Source organism: Tachyglossus aculeatus, chromosome 12, assembly GCF_015852505.1.
Source record: "Tachyglossus aculeatus isolate mTacAcu1 chromosome 12, mTacAcu1.pri, whole genome shotgun sequence".
In the NCBI taxonomy this organism is placed as follows: domain Eukaryota; kingdom Metazoa; phylum Chordata; class Mammalia; order Monotremata; family Tachyglossidae; genus Tachyglossus; species Tachyglossus aculeatus.
In genome coordinates, this window is record NC_052077.1 from 20594637 (window position 1) to 20617803 (window position 23167).

Genomic DNA, 23167 nt, shown 5'->3' on the forward strand with positions numbered 1-23167 from the left:
CCCTCCTCAAAAATCTCCAGTGGCTACCAATCAATCTGCGCATCAGGCAGAAACTCCTCACCCTGGGCTTCAAGGCTGTCCATCACCTTGCCCCCTCCTACAGCCCAGCCCGCACCCTCCGCTCCTCCGCTGCTAATCTCCTCACCGTACCTCATTCTCGCCTGTCCCGCCATCGACCCCCGGCCCATGTCATCCCCAGGGCCTGGAATGCCCTCCCTGTGCCCATCCGCCAAGCTAGCTCTCTTCTTCCCTTCAAGGCCCTACTGAGAGCTCACCTCCTCCAGGAGGCCTTCCCAGACTGAGCCCCTTCCTTCCTCTCCCCCTCGCCCCCCTCTCCATCCCCCCATCTTACCTCCTTCCCTTCCCCACAGCACCTGTATATATGTATATATGTTTGTACATATTTATTACTCTATTTATTTTACTTGTACATATCTATTCTATTTTATTTTGTTAGTATGTTTGGTTTTGTTCTCTGTCTCCCCCTTTTAGACTGTGAGCCCACTGTTGGGTAGGGACTGTCTCTATATGTTGCCAATTTGTACTTCCCAAGCGCTTAGTACAGTGCTCTGCACATAGTAACTGCTCAATAAAAACGATTGATGATGATCCATGTAATTATCACACAAAGTATTATCACAAGATCAAATGTCCCCTTCTTGTAATTCAACTAATGTCTCAACTACAGTAATATATTTACATGTGAAAGGATTAGTAGCCGTTGCCCTTTAACTTCTATTTCTGCATCTATCCCATTAGCTCCCAACTTTGGATACTGTCAAATCCTAAATAAGGAATTTCCCTCTTTAGCAGGAGCCCAGGGTTGAAAGTCTGATGGCTGCTTTTTTGCCACATGGAAAATAATATTTTGAAATGATCTCTGTTTCTTCCAGAGATCTCAAAGCAATTATCCCTCTGTCTTTGTCCTTAAAATACCCCTCTGAGGTTGGAGTTATTTAGCACCCAAGGACATGCACTCAACACTATCTAGGTAGGGGGTTAAGCTCCAGTCTTAGAATGATTACAGGCTCTGTCACTGGCCTGGGACAAATCACTTAATCTCAGTGTCTTCATCTATGTATAATCTTACACTGACCCTCCCTATTTTGCAGAGCTTCTGAGGAGGAACTGAGATAATAAATTTGTAATCATGTTGAGGTCTCAGGAAAAAAGACATCATCACTAAATTTATAATACCCAAGTATCACAATTATTATTTTTTTATATAACCCTACCCACGGTCACCAAGTAGTGTTAGGGTCAGTTCCAGATCTCAGATCTCCTGAGTCCCAACCGTTTGCTTTTCAACCTGGCAGAAAAGCCCGAGGCAAATGGCAGAGCAAGTATGAGGCATCATCCATCCAATGCAGCCTCCTAAACTGCCCTGTTGTGGATAGAGGAGTGCAAACATAGGCTCTGAAATGTAATTCCATTCCTTCTTACAAAAGCATATGGAGGAAGTTAGTGGACATCTACCTGACAGTGCTGGGAAGGGTGGGAGGAAGCTCCTGTGTGGTTTTTGGAGCACCAGTGATAAGCCGCTTGAACTTCTACCTGACCTCCACTTTCGGGAGGAGTGGACTCAGTGCTGGAAGTGAGGTGGAACTGAACAGACCTGGTTCTGGAATAAGACAAAGTCTCAGAAAGTTGCTCTGGGGCTGTGGTTGCCCCCGACCTTCGCAAGCTTTCTCACCATGTTGGTTCTTCACCACCACTGCCACTTCCCATCCCCGCTGGAATGCTGAGTAGTACTGACATTCCAGTTTTTTGTGGGGTTTTCCTTTTTTTTTTTTTTTTACTTTCAGCACTGGGTGAGTTTTTCCTCATGGATGGCTGACAAGGATGATGAGAGCCATACCTTTGGTTACCACTCGTTCCTCCTTGCACACTTTAGACCTGTAAAGCATGCACAAACTACAAAAAGAAGGGCCATTTCTAATGGAAGGGACATGGATATCTAGTCACAAGTTACCATTTTCCACTTTGGGTATGAGGAAAGCACTGACTTCCTGAGCCTTTGGAAGCATTTGTGATTCTTTCCTGTTTGGTTGGGTACAGGACTGTACATAAAATAGCACCACCTAGTGCAGATGAAAATTAAAAAGTACATTTAATGCTGATGAGTGGTGAAAGGCTCCAGTTTTCACCAGTGCAAGGTGTTATTACTTAATCACATAAAAGCTTTTTTTTCCTAAATATTGTATCAAACATTCCTTGGCTTACAGTGATTCCATATTATTTTAATGGATATTTAGTATTTTTTGTATAGTAGCAGCAGCGACAATTTCTTATGGTACTTGTTAAAGCACTTACTACGTCAAGCAATGTTCTACGTGCTAAGGTAGATGCAAGTTAAATAGGCCAGATACTGTCCCTCTCTCACATGGGACTCACAATCTAAGTAGGGATGGGAACGGGTTTTGAATCGCCACTTTCCAGTGGAGGAAACTGAAGCACAGAAAAATAAAATGACCTGTCCAAGGTCACACAGCAGGCAAGAGGCAGAGTCAGGATTAGAACCCAGGTCCTTTGGCTTCCAGGCCTGTCCTTAACCCACTAGGCCATGCTGCTTCCCTTTATTGAGCACTCCCTTAGGTGTGGTGTATTGGATTAGGTGTTTGGGAAAAAAGACAGAATAGACAAGTGACTCATTCCCTGCCCACAATAAGTTTACATGATAATCCAGGGGACAAAACATAAAAAAGGATTATAACTAGAGTGGTCAAAGTAAAAAATTGAAGACATATATATACATACATATATACATGAATACAAAGGAAGGTGTAAGTATATGCACGAGAAGCAGCATGGCTTAGTGGAAAGAGCACAGGCTTGGGAGTAAGAGGTCATGGGTTCTAATCTCGGCTCCACCACTTGTCAGCAGTGTGACTCTGGGCGAGTCACTTAACTTCTCTGTGCCTCAGTTACCTCATCTGTAAAATGGGGATTAAAGCTGTGAGCGCCATGCGGGACAACCTGTCCCTGATTACGTTGTATTTACCCCAGTGCTTAGAACAGTTCTTGGCACATAGTAAGCACTTAACAAATACCATCATTATTATTATAAGTGCTTGTTTAGTGTTCCTCCTCCAAAGAGTTCAATGCACTGGAGAAAAAATTTAAAAAAACTTCCAAAATGGTAATAATAATAATTATGGTTTTTGTTAAGCACTTACTATGTGGCAGGCACTGTACTAAGCACTGGGGTGGATACAAGCATATAAGGTTGGACGCAGTCCCTTTTCCCACGTGGGCTCACAGTCTCAATCCCCATTTTACAGATGAGGTAACAGGCACAGAGAAGTTAAGTAACTTCCCCAAGGTCACAGAGCAGACAAGTGGCAGAGCCAGTATTAGAACCCATGACCTTCCGACTCGCAGACCTGTGCTCTATCCACTGCGCCATGCTGCTTCTCTAGCCAATCTAAGTAGAACAACAAAAATGATTTAAAAGCCCCAGGAAAATATAATATGGAAATTAGAAAAGATGCATTGCCAGTCTGCATCAAAGAGCAGAATCACATTTTTCAGGTTCATCTTTAATCTTTGAAAGCACATCTAATTATTTTCTAAGTCTAGAAGGAAATCTGCCAGCAACCTGTCCTTGGGATAACTTAAGGCCATCTTGTTCTTAAATAGGTTGAATGGAGAAATGGGGAGCTGCATAGCTAGGCCAGTCTTCATGAATGAGAATACTTGTGCAGATGGGTAATCACATGCTGTCTCCCAAAGCCATTTATGAGCACAGTGTTGAGATTATGTTCATACTGAGGGAGGGCCTGGAATCTCCATTTCTTGATGAATTATAATGCAACTATATTGGTGCCTAACATACTGTAATTAAAAGAAGGATGTGATTAGCTCTTCATTTCTTGTAATTTAACAGTAATGATAAAACCCTGCAGCTTTTAGTGCCTGTAAAGCTAAGGGAATCAACAAGTGCCTTAGATTTTTTTTCTTACCTTAATATGTGAAAAGAGAATGACTTGTCCCTGTCCTTCCCTAAATGTGAAGTGTCCCTGTGGCTGGCCACTTTTCTAAGGACTGCTCAACTCCGGGTTGGGCCTGGGGGAGCAGAATTAATCAATCAATGTTATTTATTAAGCACTTACTTTGTGCAGAGCACTGTACCAACTGCTTGAGAGAGTACAATACAACAAAATTGGCAGAAACATTCCCCGCCCATAACAAGTTTATGGTCCAGAGTGGGAGCCAGATGTTAATATAAATCAGTAAGTATTTAATAATATGAACTTTGAAGGTATGTACATAATAAGTGCTGTGAGGAATATCATATGCTCAAATGCCCACTATGGAATCCACAGATGATTTCCAGGGACAGGATGTTTCCTACATTATCAATCAATCAATCAATCATATTTATTGAGTGCTCACTATGCACAGAGATCTGTACTAAGCATTTGGTTGAGTACAATACAACAGAGTTGATACACACATGGTTGGCATTAGAGGAACAAAATGTTGTGTGGGTTGGGTTGCAGTGCTTGGCACATAGTAAGCACTTAAAAAATACCATCATCATTATTATTAGTAGTAGTAAATCAGGAAGGTAAAGTAGGAGGGGGCAAGGTGATTGACTGCTTTAAAGCCTATGGTAAGGAATTTCTGTTTGATGTGAAGGTGGATGGGCAACAACCGGAGGTTCCTGAGGAGTGGGGAAACATTGACTAAACGGTTTTGTAGAAAAATGATCCAGGCAACAGAGTGAAGTAAGGACTAGAGTAGGGAGAGACAGGAAGCAGGGAGGTCAGGAGGAGGCTGATGCAGTAATCCAAGCAGGATTGGATAAGTGTAATGTTATGCTCCCAGAATCCAAACTACTGAGGACTTGAAACCGAGCATGGTAGCCCGCTTCTTTCAGGAGCTATGCAGCTGGGACAGAACTGCAAGGGGCATGCAGCAAAATCTCCTTGATGCCCAGTGAAAGAATTTAGGAGTTGACTTCTTTTCTCTGTGCTCAGGAAAATTGCATTTCCCAGTTTGAAGGGGAGAGCAGGGCTGAGAATTACTTGAAAAAACATTATAATCCTATTTTTTTTTCTTTTAATTTTCAAGTCAGGTTCCAGTCAGCTGGTGGCAAATGCTATTAAATGCTATGTGAAGTGGGAGGAAATCAAGACCAAGAATAGTCAAGTGACCTGTTGAGGAATATACAGTTAACCTTCTAGAGTCAATGGACTGGTTCAAGCCACTGCCGTGGAGATGCAAAACACCAGTTGTGGTTCTTGGGTGGATTTGCTCACAGGTGAGAAGCAGCATTACCTAGTGGATAGAGCAAAGGCCTAGCAGGAGGACCTAGGTTCTAATCCCATCTCCACCACTTCTTTGCTGTGTGACCTTGGGCAAGTCACTTCACTTCTCTGCATCTCAGTTACCTCCCTATGTGGGACAGGAACAGTGTCCAACCTGATTAGCTTGTATCTACCTCATCACTTAGTACAGTGCCTGGCACATAAGAAGCACTTAATAAATACCATAAGGGAAAAAAAAAAGATGGGTGTCTGAATCATTGGCTGGAACCCCTGGCCTAGTCAGAGAGTGGATGGAAGGGGGAGTGCAGCTACTGAGGCCTGCCACCAATAGATAAAGACCATGCAGAGGCAGCTGAGGACCCTCACCTACAAAATGCATTTCCTTTGAAGGCACTGACCTCCTCCTGCAGGAGTCAGACCCTCTCTTCACTGCTTTGTTTGCTTTAATGAATTTTAGGAGCTCAATACCCCTTACCACAGGAGCAAGAAGCTCCCAGACAAAAGTCTGGGCTGCTGGGAGAGGTGGAATAGCTTCTGTGGCTTCAAACCTCTCATCACCCCAATAATGAAGCACAAAAATATACACAGTATCCCCTCCCCACAACCCCTACACTCACCCACAAATACATCCACAAGGATATACACTTTGAGAAATAATAGGGCCATACAGACACACACCTGTTTTCACAGAAACACATAGTGGCCTAGAAGCCAATACATGTGGGCACAGACAAAAAACAGGCTGACTCTGAGATGACTAGAGAGGATTTAAAAGCTGGTACATCCAAGTCTGGGGCTTGCAATGTACAACCTTAGTATTCAGAATTTTTTTCCACAATGGAAAGACTCCCCAATGTTTTTGCTCACCCAGAGCTTATTAAATGTCTGCCAATTTTTCAGCTATCAATAGACTGTATGATTTTGGTGTGAATTTCATGAACCTGACAGGTTCCTTTCACTAAGTTATAAACTTGTAAATAGGGCCACTTTTTTTTTTTTTTACTTCCAGTACAATTTTGAGTCAATGTGATATTAGGAATTACTGTCCAGCAGGGATGCTGAGACTTTCCCATCTTTTCTGCCACCCTATCCTTATGTTTGTGACTACTGTATTAGGCACCTTGAAGCCAGCCAAAAGACTAAACCCTAGATACCTGAAGCTTGAGCCCCCTTGAACTACTGCATCATCCCCTGAATGAATGTTTCCCGCAATTCCAGAGTAAACCTTAAAGCATATTTTAATTTATGGTCCTTGGCCTTCCTGCAGGTCTGCCTCCAGGACACTTCTGAAATGTCCTAAAATGTGAATAATTTTATAAATTAATTTTCCAGGTCTTAATTCTATTTAGATTATCTTCTTTCATAATTATTAAAAAGAAACTTCTCCATGCCCACATTTCTAATGGCATTCAAGGGTACATTTAGAAAACCACTCCAGTGGGAGCAAATGTCTTTCAATGGCATTCTTCAAATTTTTAATCCCTTGATTTTGCTCCTGTAACGTCAGTAGTTTCATTATTAAGTCAACATAAAGGACTTGGCAGCCAAGTCTCTTGAATGATGAACAAAGGATGTCAATTAAGAGTACAGTCCTTTGACTTTTCCAAGGTTACAAGTTCCCATAAGTGAAATGAATGGATTGCAAGCCTCTTAATGCTGAAAGAAAAATTGCATTGCTTTCGTATTTCCAGATGAAAAATACTGCACCATAGAAAACTAGCTTTTGGGACAAAATCCATATTGAACAATAGTTTGTTTAGATACTTGGACTCTAGAACCTGCTGCAGGAAGGGGATCTGGCACTACTTAGGGCCACCACACTATCACCCATCTAACCTTTGCTTCACCTTCTTTTTTTCCCCACTTTTCCTTTCATTCTCTCTCTCTCTCCATGCACCCTGTGCAAACACACACACACATTCTCACCCACCATTACCTATATGTCTGCCATTCCTTTCACGGAGTTCAGGATGCAAACTACCTGAAAGGTATAATGGTATTCATTCAAAACATATGTACCATTCACACACACACACACACACACACACACACACATGCAAGTTTGTATGTTATATCAACTTCCCTACAAAGCGCAGGGAGGAATGGATACGTAAACTGAAGTTCAAAGTTTGCTGGTCTACCCATGCTTACATAGCCAGGGCTCAGGCACCATTTTCCCCATAACTACTCTTTCCACTAGGATCAAGGATCGGCTACCTTTTGGTGCATCATCATCATCATCATCAGTGGTATTTATTGAGCACTTACTTTGAAGCATTATAGTACACGCTTGGAGAGGGCTTTGAAGGGGTTAAGAGTGACTGGCGGATTTGAGAAGGGAGGGCGTTCTGGGCCAGAGGAAGGTCATGGGCCGGGGTCGATGACAGAACAGGTGAGACCGAGGCACAGTGAGAGGCTCCAGAGGAGCGGAGTGTGTGGGCTGAGATGTAGAAGGAGAAAAGGGAGGTGAGATAAGAGAGGGCAAGGTGATGGAGAGCTTTGAAGCCAATAGTGAGAACAAGTTGGTTGTTTGAAAGAGTTGAGCATGAAAAAGTGACTCAAATAAATTCGCCTACAAATTTTTCCGTCCGTTGGGCTAGAGGTTTGACGGGAAGGAGATTGAAAGTAATGCGATGGGGAAAGATTTGTGTATTTTATTTATCTTCTCCCTCTCCTCCAATGATCATTATAATTAAGCTTTAACTTAAGTTGGAGAAATTCAGGGCAACATAGTGCAATGAACTCTGTAAGTGCAGTTAGCCATTCACTTCTTATTGCTTTCCTAAGTAAACTTTCCCTGGACAAAACCCAGAACTTCCCCCCAAATGCATGGATCTTTGCTTTCAGAAGATCTGAGAAGAAAACAGGTAGAGAAGTGTAAGTTTCAAAAAGCAAAACTGAAGTTTGCAAAACACTAAACCAATCAAGCACTGTGTGGGAAGACAGCCTTTCTCTCAATAAACTAGAACCATGGAGTCATAATTAGGCTTCTGTTTTCTTCCCCCGGCTATGCTGGTTTGTCAGTACCGAACATGTGTTGAAGTATTATGGTGCTTTCACCATAAGGAGTAAACTGTCTGTTTCACTATTCTCCTCTGATGTCATACCACAGATGGCCTGTGACCTAAAATTACCCAGTAGAGCAAAACACAAGTAAAACGCTGGGTATGAAATTTAAAGCAACAAGATATTGCTGCAAACAAGGTGTTTGCTCACTCAGGAATGGGGAGAGGCACCATTATTACCCAAGACCTCATGTAGGGTTTTTGAGCTCATTTTAATCAGTTATGTCACCACATTCCAGTGGATTAGGAGAATGTGAGCCCAGCCTCTGAAACTGCTCAATAGTTTTGGGGACCCTAGGTAATATGAATCCCGATTCTCTTTTGGGGGCTAAGCTTTGTCCACTCCTAGGTTGGAGAGGAGCTTTGTCTGCTTCTTACTTTGGTGTTCTGTCCCCCAGACAGGTGTCAACTGGAGAGCAAAAACGTGCTGAATGCCCTGTAGGTGCATCCATCCTGGCTTGCCTCTATCAAGAGGTCCACAAAATGGCCTGGATGATGCATGAATATGCCCCAGTTGGCCTCTCCTTCAGAAAATAGGGAACTGGCAATGGCTCTAGCATGTTTATTATAAAAACCTCTAGTGTGACACTCTTTATAGCCATAATAATCTCATAAAGGAGTCTGTTTTACAGATGGAGAAACTAGATGCAGAGGTTAAGAGATTTGCAAAGGAGAATCATTCTCCAGGCAAGACTAGAAGCAAGACTCCTGATACTACTCCTCAAATAATAATAATGACGGTATCTGTTAAATGCTTACTATGTGCCAAGCACTCTTCTAAGCGCTGGGGTAAATTCAAGGTAATGAGGTTGTCCCACGTGTGGCTCACAGTCTTAATCCCCATTTTACAAATGAGGTAAGCGGCACAGAGAATTAAGTGACTTGCCCAAAGTCACACAGCAGACAAGTGGTGGGGCTGGAATTAGAACTCATGACCTCTGACTCCCAAGCTTGTGCTCTTTCCACTAAGCCACACTGCTTCTCGTAGCTATGCTGATTCTCTTGTACCATACTATTGTCTTGCCTTGCTTGTGCTGTCTCCCCTAGCCTCACACTCACTCCCCCACCACCACATCTGCCAGACCTCAGTCCTCCCCACATATAATAGCTCCTAAAATTCCACCTTCTCCAACAAATAGTCAACACCTCGTCAAACCTCCAAAACCACCTCTTGCATTTATCAATCAATCAATCAATCAATCATATTTATTGAGCGCTTACTATGTGCAGAGCACTGTACTAAGCACTTGGGAAGTACAAATTGGCAACGTATAGAGACAGTCCCTACCCAACAGTGGGCTCACAGTCTAAAAGGAATTAAGTCAATTTATGACTTGTCTTATATTCCCTTCTCAACGTTTGTGTATATATTTGATTCAAAATTCCATTTCTTTATTCTGATTTTAATGCATATAAGTGTTTTTCTGTGTGTCTTCCCCATTAGAGTATAAGCTCTTAGAGGTCGAGGAGGCATGTCTTGGACTTTTGTTGCATTTTCCCAAGAGCTGGTGAAGGGCATTGTATTTAAGTGCTAAATGAACGCTCCTACAATAAATCCACTAAGCAACACTGTATCTGGGCCATCCTGAAGTTCACAATATTCCCCAAGTATTCTTTAGCAACTGCTTGAATAATTACAACCATAGTTAATAAGTTATCTGCTTTGAAGATAAAAGTCTACATGTGTCTACTACATGTCCCTACTGAAAACTCACCTCCTCCAGGAGGCCTTCCCAGATTAAGCCCCCCTTTTCCTCTGCTCCCCCTCACCTCCCCATCACCCTGACTCACTCTCCTTGCTCTACCCCCCTCCCTGCCCCACAGGACTTGTGTATATATATTTATAATTACAATTCTATTTATTTTTAGTAATGATGTATATATACAATTATTTGAATTTATAATAATGCTGCTGATGCCTGTTTACTTGTTTTGATGTCAATCTCCCCCCTTCTAGACTGTTAACCTGTTTGGGCAGGGATTGTCTCTATTTGTTGCTGAATTGTACTTCCCAAGAGCTTAGTACAGTGTTCTGCACACAGTAAGCGCTCAATAGATACGACTGCATTGAATGAATGAATGTCTCAGAGGGCAAATGTACTATTTTAATTTTTCAGTTTATTTTTCAGAGTTGAGATTTTATCCCATAACAACTACACCAGAGAAACATCAAATGGAGTTTGATATTTAGGCAGTGCCAAAAAATGAAGATGCTTTGCAACATTATATTTTGATCAATTCCAGCAGAGTTGGCAAGGTTGGTATTCTGTGAATTAGGAGGCTTTAAGACAACCTGTGATATTGTGAGGAAATCAGCATTAGGCTGAGAGAAAAACAATCCAATATATTTACTATGTGCTGTAATTAATGTAATAGTTACTCACATTGCTTCTGCCTTGACAGGTTAAAAGCTCCAAAAGTGAGAAAAAGTATAATTGAAAATACTAAAAGTTATTTAAATGCATATATTCAACTCATAATTCAAGGAGTTATAATTAATTTGACAACTTGAGATTCAGGGTGTATTTTTTAGGTGAGTTATGGCTTTGGATTTAGGAAAGGATGATTTCTTCACTAAATGGTATTCTGATGATCTCCCTTACAACTTTCCTCAGTGCCTAACATACTGCCAGGACACTGGGAGAATTAAGTCAATTATATTAGATTCATTTCACTTTCTAGCACCTTCATTCTAGAGGATCATCAGCAGCAGCATCAGTGATATTTATTGAGCAATTACTGCGTTCAGAGCACTGTACTAAGCACTTGGGAAAATACAATGCAACAGAATTGGTAAACATGCTCCCTACCCACAACGAGTTCACAGTTTAGAGCAGAAGAAAACAGGAATTGTTGACTATTAACCTGTCTGCCAACTCATTTGTATTGTAATCTCCCAAGACCTTAGTAATAATAATAACATTAATGATGGCATTTAAGTGTTTACTATGTGCAAAGTACTGTTGTACTGTTGTACATATTTATTACTGTATTTATTTATTTATTTGTTTATTTTACTTGTACATTTCTATCCTATTTATTTTATTTTGTTGGTATGTTTGGTTCTGTTCTCTGTCTCCCCTTTTAGACTGTAAGCCCACTGTTGGGTAGGGACTGTCTCTATGTGTTGCCAATTTGTACTTCCCAAGCGCTTAGTACAGTGCTCTGCACATAGTAAGCACTCAATAAATACGACTGATTGATTGATTGATTGATACTGTTCTAAGCACTGGGGAGGTTACTAGGTGATCAGATTGTCCCACAGGGGGCTCACAGTCTTAATCCCCATTTTACAGATGAGGTAACAGGCACAGAGAAGTTAAGTGATTTACCCAAAGTCACCCAGCTGACAATTGGTGGAGCCGGGATTTGAACCCATGACCTCTGACTCCAAAGCCTGTGCTCTTTCCACTGAGCCATGCTGCTTCTCTGCAATACTAATGGCATTTCTTAAGTACTTAGTATGTGCAAAGCCCTGTTCTAAGCTCTGGGAGGATACAAGGTGATCAGCTTGTCCCATGTGGGGCTCACAATCTTAATCCCCATATTACAGATGAGGTAATTTGAGGCTCAAAGAAGTAAAGTTTCTTGCCCAAAGTCACACAGCTGACAAGTAGTGAAGCTGAGATTAGAACCCATGACCTCTGACTCCCGAGCCCAGGCTCTTTCCACTAAACCATGCTGCTTCTCCGGTGCTCTACACATAGTAAGTGCTCAATTAATACCACTGATTGATTATGAAGAGCTTCCTATCCCCACTTTCTGCAAATAACTTCATTACAAGATTAGTTTCCTACCAGTTGGAGCCCAGATTATTTTCTTCCTTCGGTGATTTCCTTTGAAGAGTGTTCTCCAATTGCCCTTTCCTTAGAAGGAAGTTTTCTAGGGTGGCCCACAAGGAATTATGAAATATAAATTGGCTCAAACAGTAGTACGGAACATGTCAATTACTAGACTGATGGCTGAACTCCCGGATCACTAGACAGTTTAAATATTAATGGAGGATTTCAGTGTCTTCTTATATGTTACCTTAGTACAGTGCTCTGCACACAGTAAGCGCTCAATAAATACTATTGATGTTACCAAAAGGTTATCAAAGGGAAAAGAGATGTAATCCAAGAAATTGGTATTCTGCACCTTCATTTCCTAGAAATCCTGTAGAGAGGCTCCTAAAAGAAGGGGACATTTTCAAAGTTGTGCTAGAGCTTTTCCCTTTGTCATTTCCTCACCTTGTGGGCCAGGGTCAGGTTTATCATTGTACTCTCCTAAGAGCTTAGTACAGTGCTCTGCACATAGTAAGTGCTCAGTAAGTGATCAATAATTACAATTGATTAATTGATTCATTCCATGGGAGTAAAATCCCAGGAAGGTTAAAATGAACTCTGTTCCCTAAGAGTCTTGGTGGCGGGAGTGCTGGAGGAAAGAAGTTGGTAGGAAAACAATTTTTCTCTCTGGAGCTCTCTCTCCCACAACCTTCAAATTACCAACCCCCAGAAGAGAAAATTCTGTTTTCTCCTAAGGGCCATGCTCAATTTCAAGTCTTTAAGTTAACTTCAACTTTTTTCCAAATGGTGAAATAACATGAAACTTAAATATGAGGTAGAAAATATGCTTTTTCTAATAATGGCACAGTCACCCATTTTTCATATATACAATCAGTATTTAATTAACATATATTGAGCCCCAGTAAACCACCCTCTGCAGCATGGCCTATTGGAAAAACCATGGGCCTGGAAGTCCAAGGACCTGGGTTCTAATTCCAGGCCCACCACTTGTCTACTGTGTGACCTTGGGCAAATCACTTAACTTCTCTGTGTCTCAATTACCTCATTTGTAAAATGGGGATTAAGATTGTGAGCTCCGTGTGGAACATGGACTGTATCCAACCCAATTACATTGTATCTACCGCAGTGCTTTGTACAGGGCCTGACAAATAGTAAAAGAGAGAGAGAGAGAGAGTGAGACAGAGGTTCAAAATGCAGAACTAAGCCCAGAGTTAAATAGAACTGTTCAAAGAAAGCTTACGATTTATTCAATAAAGAAGATATTCAAGGTGGAGAGGCCTGAAAGCATCAAGCAGCATAAGTCCACCATTGGTCAGCTTCTTGGGTAGTGGGGAGTTCAATGAAGACAACAGAAACACTGAGTTTTAAGGAAAACACTGAAAGAGCAAAGGAAGACAATGTTTCAGAGAACTGGCAATTGCTGTACAGGGTGGCATACAAGACTTGAAGGAAGAGGAACTGAGAAAAGGGATCGATTGATAATATTTATTGAGCACTTTCTGTGAACAGCACAGTGTTAAGCACTTAGGAGAGTTCAAAGGGAATTAGTAGACAGTTCCTGCTCTCAAGGAGATTAAAATTTATTGTGGGAGACAGGCACTAAAATACATTTCTGAGGATGGTGATCAGGAAGTGTAATTTGTTGGAGTAGAGGAAGTAAAATAAAGGAGAGAGGAGGAAGGAAGAGGATTAGTTTGGTTCATTCATTCAATCATATTTATTGACTGCTTACTGTGTGCAATGCGCTGTACTAAGCACTGGGGAGGGCACAAAACATCAACAAACAGAAACATTCCCTGCCCACAACGAGTTCACAGTATAGAGGACGAGCTCATAATCCTAGAAGTTGAGGTTTGTTGAAGCTCCTAAGAGATCTTTCTAGAATTCATGCTTACATTTTCACTTGGCTTGTCATGGAAAGCCAAAGAGAAACTGATTTTTTGAACCAGGTTTACAATGACAATGTCAGTGGTTTTCAGAATAGCTCAGAGACTCTACTGCTGAAGCTGCTTAAGAAATGTGAGCAACCATAAAAGAATTGGATATAGCACCAATCTAAAGTCCTTGTACTTTGCTAGTAAAGATCCTAGGACCCTCTGGTTATTTACAATACAAAAATTAAAGCAGAATTGGGGTTTTATGAATGAAATTTAGTGAAATGTCAGAGACCAGGTAGCCTTAGACTTCCCAAAGGAATGCAAACCATGAAAGTAAACAACAAAATGCTTTTCAAAGAATGTAAGAAGATTACAATCATTTTATTTGTTTGGAAAAGAGAACTGCAATGTACTAGAGATTTTTAAAATCTCCAATATGTGAATTACTATCATCTTATAATTCTAACTAGCAAAGTAGTTAGCAATTGTTATGATCTAAAATGAAAGCCAAACAATACTAACTAATGAGGAAATTTCAACTTGTCTGATAAGTTTGTGTGGTGGAGGAAGAGGCACTCAATTTGAATGTTAGAATGATGTTTAAATGATGCATTAAAGTAAATTCTATAATGTACTACAATTTTTAAAATACTGTTTCAGATTTAAAAGTCTATTTTCCCATGCATATTCCTGGAACAGAGCAAGGTTTTAAAACAACTATGAATATACTGCTGCTGTTTGGGATGGATGCACTGGATGGCTTCCACTCCACCCTAATCCTCCTCCACCTCTCAGCTGCCTTTGACCACCCTCATCTTCTTGAATCATTAACTAGCCTTGGCTTCACTGACACTGGTCTCTCCCAGTTCTCTGGCTGGTCCTTCTCAGGCTCTTTCTCTTCCTCCCACCCCCTAACTGTCCCTCAAGTTCCCCTTCTATTCTCCTGCTACATCCACTCTCTTGGATAACTCAATCACTCCCATGGCTTCAACTACTGATGGTTCCCAAATTTACCCCTCCATGCCTGACCCCTCTCCTTCTCCACAGGTTCACACTTCCTCCTGCCCTCAGGTCATGTCTACCTGGTAGTCCTGCCAACACTTCAAACTAAGTATGTTTAAAACAGAACTCATCTTCAGACCCAAGCCCTGTCTTCCCCAAATCTTATCCATTCAATATAGCAACACTACTATCCTCCCTCACAAGTCCCCAAATTTGGTATTATCTTCGATTCATCTCTCTCATTCAACCCACATTTGATGGATCAGTTGTTTGATGGTACTGTGGGACTTTAAAAAACAACACAAAAAGGTGAATCTAGGAAACAGAGTTGTCTGAGCAAAAACATTCCAGAGGCCGACATGTGTAATGGGGGTTGTTTTGTCGGTCATGTGGCTGGCTCAGCCACAGACCCTGATCCTAAAAGACCTCCCAATTGTCGCTTGTTGCCACGTATGAGCATTTTAGATTGTTTACACTCTGTGAATGACTTGAAAATTGGAGTAGAAAGTGGAAGTTGGGAATACTAGCAGTTGTATTGGTTTGGTTACACAGTCCTAGGAAGTCCAGAGAATTCACCCCAGGAAGCATGGAGATAAACGTAGGGAATTCCCCCTTAAGAGAACCTGTACATGATACAGGCAAGAAAAATGGCAAAAAGGAGGAAATCCTCAATGGTCTATCTTTAAGAGAAAAATTGAACCAATAATGTAGTTCACAAAAATGTTCTACAGGATATCATTCACCTGCAAGAACCTGGGGAGCAATTTTTCTCTGATATTACCTGTAAACATCAACACTCCATAACCTTCCACTAGTAAATAAATAGTTAAGGAACCTTTGTTCTACATTATTCACTTTGCTTACTCTCCAGCTTTTACTTTGGAAAGGCCACTCAAGTTTTTGAAATTTTCATCTGTAAAACATTAAAAAGATTTGGAATGCTTCCATGTTTCTATAGATGCTTAAGTCAGATGGCACAAACTCCTTCAAAGAAAATATGAATTGAATATCAAGAAAGCCCAACTTGTAAATTCCTCATCCTTTAAGAGAAGGATAGGCAATCATCTATCCAAGATAGTTTAGTTTTTCATTTATCTGGAGGGAAAGGGCTGGAACAGATGACCTCTTGAGATCCTGTCCAATTCTATCTAGGATTTTGTGCCTTTGCATGTAGTAAGTGTTTGTCTTTGCAGAGGTTTTTCATGACCAATAAAAGAAGCAAAGGCAGTCCCTGGCAATCCCAAGTCTCTAATATATCATGGAAACCTAAAGAGGCAATGAGAACAGGTACACAATGAAGACATTAAAACTCTATGTGATGGTTTCTTAGCATTTTACAGGTGGCTTTTGATAGATCACTGGGGCCTTTTAGAAATCAGCAAAAGATTCAAAAAGCTGACAAGATATTCAGATGCAACCATGTAGGAATGACTTGTGTTTTTTGGTCCCTTTCCCTGTCCCCCTATTTGCTTGGGGAAAGACATTATATTTGTCTTTGAGAATAAGAATGCCAATTTGCACCAGAGATCTCACTTGGAATGTATTGTTTGTAATCAGTTTCTATGTTAATTTTCAAGACTTTAAGATAGTTGGGTGCTCTTCTAGACCATATGTATCGTTAAGGATATTTTCCATTCATTTTGAATAGAAGCAGCATGGTTTAGTGGATAGTGCACAGGCCTAGGAGTCAGAAGGACTTGAGTTCTAATCCCAGCACTGCCACTTGTCTACTGGGTGACCTTAGGCAAGTCACTTAACTTCTCTGTGCTTCAGTTACCTCATCTGTAAAATGGGGATTAAGAGGGTGAGCCCCAGCTGGGTCGGGGACCATATCTAACCTGATTAACTTGTGTCTATCCAAATGCTTAGAACAGTGTTTGGCACATCGTAAGTGCTTAACAAGTACTATAGTAATAATAATAATAATAATTAGGAAAAAAGCAAAAAAGTAAAGAAAAAGTAAAAAAAAGTAAAAAAAATGGCAATTTGTACTTCTAGTCTTACCTGTTCAGTTACAATGTTTCAATTAGATTAGTTTGTAAATCAAAACATTACCCTCCATAACTTCCCATCCAAAGGAGAATCATTGTAATGCCTGAAACAATAAACTTTGTTTTGTGCTACAAGACAGTAACAATAAAATTTCTGAAACTAAGACTTAATTAGAAGGGCTTTTCATGATGTTCTTCTTCAGTGATACTGAAACCTCAATTATGATTAATATAGAAATCTGTTTATCTATAACATAATATATGATGGGAAGACACAGGAACAAGGGATAATTTTTGCAGTTTAATTTTGTGATCATAAACGTACTTAACGCCTGATGGTGCTGACCTTTATTAATAAGTACTAGGAGACAGTTTATCTGAAGTGACAGAAAATACTATAGGATCAATTTCTCTTCAAGGATGAAAAGTAATTGATTTTAGGCTAAAGGTAAGGGCATATATTATCTAGCTTACCAGAAATGAAAAAACTATCGGTTAAAGTAGTATCTCTGGCTACTGAAACAATTGATGCCTTTAGTAATGATAAAGTTCCTTAATATTAGCTGGAGGTAAAAGTAGGTTGAAAGGAATTCCTGGTCAATTACCTTCATTTTAAAAAGGCAGAAATTGTAGTCAAATTCAATAAGATCTGACCATAGACATAGAGACGACCACAAGCAAATAAGTGGAAAGGGTAGCCCTAAAAGTTAAATTTTTTGTGAAGTGGCCTATAAGTAAGTTATCTGAAGAAGATAGAGCATTAAACTTTATATTTATGAGTTACACTGAGCTAAAATAACTTTTCATTGGATTATATGTTCATTGATGCCTTCTTCAATATACTAGTGCTACTATTTGATGTAGATTCTACACCATAATATTCATGCTTGAATATTTGACCATTTTCCAAAGGTCATTTTTCTGAAGTACATTATTAAAATAATTCACTATAAAATCAGAAAAAAAACGTTTAACTGTGCTCAAAATAACTAGGTCCCAGGGATTTGAATAAAAGGAGTTCAGGGAATTACTCTTTGGTTGATCTGAGAATGTTTGGGTGCAAATGTGAATGTTTAAATAACTGAAATGCAGTTAAATGGGTTTGGGAAACATCATCAAAATCAGATACTTTGGGTTGTTTTCTTAAAAAAAAGAAAAATCCTGACATAGGATGAATTAATGACCTGAGTCAAGCGTCGTTATTTATTAGCCAAAAAGTTGGTATGTGGCTTCATGAAGATGAAAGCCAAAAGCAATCTTGTGGCTTCTATTTGTTTAGATCTTTAATGAGGTCTTCATTAAATATTTAACAACCCTTGTTTTTGTAACTGATTATCGTTCTTTTGGTATTTCAAATAATCACATAAATCTGGCGCTACGTGAATGAGAAATTTTACATTTTTTTTTAGAAGTACATTTGACAAAGCATGAACTGCTTGGGGAGATAGGTGCTCAGCTGGCATTTTTGTTAGTACTGCCAGATAGTCTTTGAGTAATCTTGTTGTCATTTTCAGACCAAAAGAAAACATCTTTTTCACAACTATTTAATGAAAGTGACTTAAGAAAAAAAGAATATTGATGAGAAAAAAGAACTCTGGGTAGTGATGGCATCTACCAATCCATCAATCATATTTATTGAGCTCTCATTATATGCAGAACACTGTACTAAACACTTGAGAGAGTACGTTATGACAGTTTGTAATATAATGAGCTCATAGTCTAGAGGAGGAGATGGACATTACTATAAATAAGTTATGGATATGTACATAAGTGCTGTGGGTCTGAGGGAGGGGTGAATGAAGGGTACAAATCCAAGTGCAATGGCGATGCAGAAGGGTAGGGAGAAAAGGAAATAAGGGTTTAGTCAGGGAAGGCCTCTGGGAGGAGGTGTGCTTTTAACAAGTCTTTGGAGGTGAAAAGAGTGATCATCTAACAGCTACAAAGAGGGAGGGAGATCCACACTGAGGGCATAATTGTGGGATTGGGCCTTGGATTATAGCTCATGCCATATATAAAGGATCTGTAATTCAATGTATTTTTTTTTCAAATTGGGAGTTTTGACCCCCAAGAGGGTCTGAGCGACTGCAGCAGAATGACTGAGCACACTCATTATCTGCCACCGAGTCAGAACCAACTGTATTATTATTATTATTATTAATAATAATAATATTTATTGTTTACTACATTTCAGGCACTATACTAAGTTCTGGATGGATACAAGCAAATCAAGTTGGACATAGCCTCTGTCTCATGTGGTGCTCACAGTTTCACTCTCCATTTTACAGATGAGGTAACTGGCACAGACAAGTGAAGTGATTTGCCGAAGGTCACACAGCAGACAGGTGGTCGAGTCAAGTTTAGAACCCATGACCTTCTGACTCCCAGGCCTGTGCTCTATCCACTACACCATGCTGCTTCTCTACCTTTCCTTTCCTCCTAGTTTCTCCAAAATGTTCTCCTCTTAACCGCTTGATTCCTTATGCCTCCCTTTTGCCATCCTTTCCACTCCATTCTTCCTTGAACCAGGATTACTCTCCACCTGGCCCTAAAATTTGAAAGAACCAAAATGAAAAACCACCGAAATTGTTTTTGTTTTTTCTTAAAAGTACATCTTCAAGTTGGTCTTGCCCCGTCTCCTTTAAGTTTTTCTCTTCTGTGCTGTTCATTGCTTTAGTCTAAGCTCCTAACAAACAGCCATGGCTCTTTTCAACAAAGATCTTCAGGCATCCAGTAGAAACTCAGCTATCACTTGACAATAATAATGAGAGGGTGAGGAGGAAGATGATTTCATCAGGCATTTATTGAAGCCCTATTCTATGCAGAGAATTTTTCGAGGGGATAGGGAACTTTATAATACAATAAAAGACATCCTTGAAGAGACATGTGACAACCTGGACATTTCTGATGTGGACACAATAGAGAAGATATGCTCCTATCCATTTCACCTCAATAGGCTGGAAATCCTTGGGAAAGGGTGGTGGGGGAACATCATGAGATGAAAAAGATTCGAGGATTTCAAATTTGGCTGGGGCCAAGCAAGTAAAAGTTGTTTGGCTTGAATAACTTGATTTTACATGACAGAAAATCAGATTGCTTCGAGAAAAATGCCACTTAAATGAGGGAAGGAAAAAGGCAAACAGGGATAGACAAAAAGCGGGCTTGAATGTATAATGAATGCTTTCCAGACCAGTGATAGACAATCCTTAAAACAAAACATTGTTGTGTGAAATGTTCCAAAGAAAATAACTCAGAGCTTATCAAATGAGTTACTGGAAAAAATAATTTCTAAAAATCTGCCAGAAACATACCAGTTCATTATTACATCTTATAAATTATTTATTAACTTTGTTTCAAAAATCTAACACAAATAAGAAAAAAAACAATGCTGCGAAGACAGAAACATAATTGGCCATAGAAGGATTGCTTAGTTCAGCTTTCCAGATAGGCTCCAAAGATCTTCAGACTCACCAAAATTTCATCAGTCCATAAATTTGGTTTGGTCTGAGTGACCCATAATATGTCAGACTTTGCTCCACCCAACTACCCCACCCTCTTCTTCTGCTCCCCATGTCACCAGGCTAAGCGAACAAAAGCACTTAGACCAAATGGCATAGCCTAGAGCTCTGCCTACATACGTACATACCTAGGAATACCTAACAACACTACAAAAAAGGGAAGAAGAAATTATTGAGTGTGAGCCCCATGTGGGATTATGTCCAACCCAATTTGCTTGTATCCACCCCTATGCTTAGCAAAGTACCTGATATGTAGTAAGTGCTTAACGAATGCCACAATATTTCTTCTTATTATTATTATTATTCTTATTAATGTTAACAGTAAGAAGAAATATTGTGGTATTTGTTAATAATAATAATAATAAGAAGAGGAAGAATACACTCTTTTAAGCCTGATGCTTAAATTATTTTCATCTCAGCCAAATATTAAGGTTTCGGGGCACACTAAGTTGCATGGTTAATTTAATGTTCGACATATCAGATATAGAATAGCTGGAACTTCACTGACACAGAGTCTTTGGTTTTTCACTCTTCAAAGACAGTTTAATGAAAGATGATGATAATAATTAGATTTTAAAGCTTTAAATTATACCTCTGTGAAGTCATTAAATATATACATATGAAATATTGCCTTCCCTTCTTGAAGTTCATTCTTCCAAACACTATGGGTTTCAAGTAAAGGCAAGAAGTTACCAAGTTATGAATTAACATGAAGGCCCCTCTTTTTAACCCTATTGTTTATTTTGTGGTGGTCACTCTCATCTTATTCCCTAAGAAGGAAATGATTTCTAAGTTGCCCACCTACCTCTGGTTAGCTAAGAGTTACAGCTTTGGTCTGCCTTTCACCTTTAAAGACTGTATCTCTTCATGGAACCTATAGGATCATTCTGGACCATCAAAGGAGGCATAACTATTGAAGACCCCTATAAATTATTTATTGGCAGACCTATCCCACCTTCATAAATAGTCCTGGTTCACGGAGACAAATACATTAATTCAGAGTACTCATAAATTGCCACGTCCCAACCCTCTTTCCTATCTTTATTGTTATTCATAGAATTCTGCAGGGATTTGTTGGACACTGAGCATTATAAAATGTCTCAGATTATTATTACTATTTACCCACAGGACTACACTGATGATCCATATGGCATTTATTAAGTGTTTTGCCAGTTACCGGGAGATGTGCCTGAGAGAAATTTTAGACATTCCCAAATGATTCTCAGCTGAAATAAAAGTAGTCAGAGGACTGGGTTCTAATTTCAGCTCTGCTATGTGTCTGCTGTGTAACCTTGGGCAAGTCACTTCACTTCTCTGTGCCTCAGTTACCTACTCTGTAAAATGAGGATTAAGACCGTGAGCACCATGAACGATGTGTACTGTGTCCAACCTGATTAGCTTTTATCTACCCCAGCGCTTCATATACTGCCTGGCATATAGTAAGTGCTTAACAAATATTATTAAAAAAAGAAGTACGTGAAGACAAAGAGTGAGAGCTAAACCCATTCTAAATTATGACGCAACCCCAGATATATAAACTTCTGTACATGCTACATATTCTCATATCACTGATAAATAAGCTTTTAAAATAGTCGAAGTTCTAAGGAGGATTTATTTACAAACAGTTCAAAGTTGGATCTGCCACAATGCATCGGTACAGCTCCACACCAAGAAGTCAAAGAGAGAGAGAAACCAGGGAGAAAGATAGATGCAGTAAGACTCCTCTCCTCAATTTTAAGCCCTCATAGATGGTTCTTTTTCCCAGATGATTCAAAGAAATACAATCCCTTTATAAGTTTCCTTCTTTCTTGCATCCCCTTATCCTTGGCTCCACCTCCAATGGAAACCGGAATATTATCCCAACCAGGTCATGCCCACTGGGTTCCAAAGACAGGGAATGATCAAATAATTTGTCAACTAGAAAATAGTTTGTAGAAGTAGGGACACATAGTGGCTTAGTGGATAGAGCACGGGCCTGGATTCTAATTCCTGCTCTGCCGTTTGTGCTGTGTCACCATGGGCAAGTCACGTCACTTCTCGTTGCCTCAGTTGCCTCATTTGTAAAATGCAGATTAAGGTTGTGAGCCCCATGTGGGACAGGGATTAATGTCCTAGCTTGCACCTACCCTAGCACTTAGAATAATGCTTGGCACACAGTAAGCACTAAACAAATGCCATGATTATTATTATTTTTATTAAGATTGGAACTCAGCTACCCAGATGCCCAGGATAAGGCTCTGCAAGTGTGCTAACAGGTATGTGGTCTGCCTGTTGGCGATATGAAACGTTAGGAAGGAAATCCCCACGTGTTCTAAATGTTTGTGCATATGCTTGCTATTGAACGTTCCTATTCTGACTCATTCCAACTCAATGAAAGTCTTTGAAAAATAAGACATTTGGCAGTAAATGTGTTCAGATGTCTACTGCTTATTTAATAATTGCCAACTATGTTGTTATTGCTTCTGGACCTTTGTTTGCTTTTCAAACTTCGGGTCTCTCCTCCTGAAAGAGGCAGTTTGAATGAAGATTGGTGGGGGTGGAGGGAGAAAGGAAAACTGCAAGCCATCTAGAGAACTGTTTCTAATGGGTCTTTAGAATTACTGAGTAGGCATTGCTGAGGAATGGTTCTTTGATATGGAAGCCCTGGGAATAAAATCAT

General features: G+C 40.0%; 1 protein-coding gene across 1 annotated transcript in view; it reads right to left on the bottom strand.

The window, feature by feature from the left end:
- Positions 1-3990: 3990 nt before the first annotated feature.
- Positions 3991-23167, bottom strand: part of IQCM (IQ motif containing M) — a 269935-nt gene continuing 250758 nt past the window's right edge. The window contains exon 12 of the transcript XR_005453427.1: positions 3991-4065. The gene's annotated coding sequence lies outside the window, so the exon portion shown is untranslated. The remainder of the gene's footprint in view (positions 4066-23167) is intronic.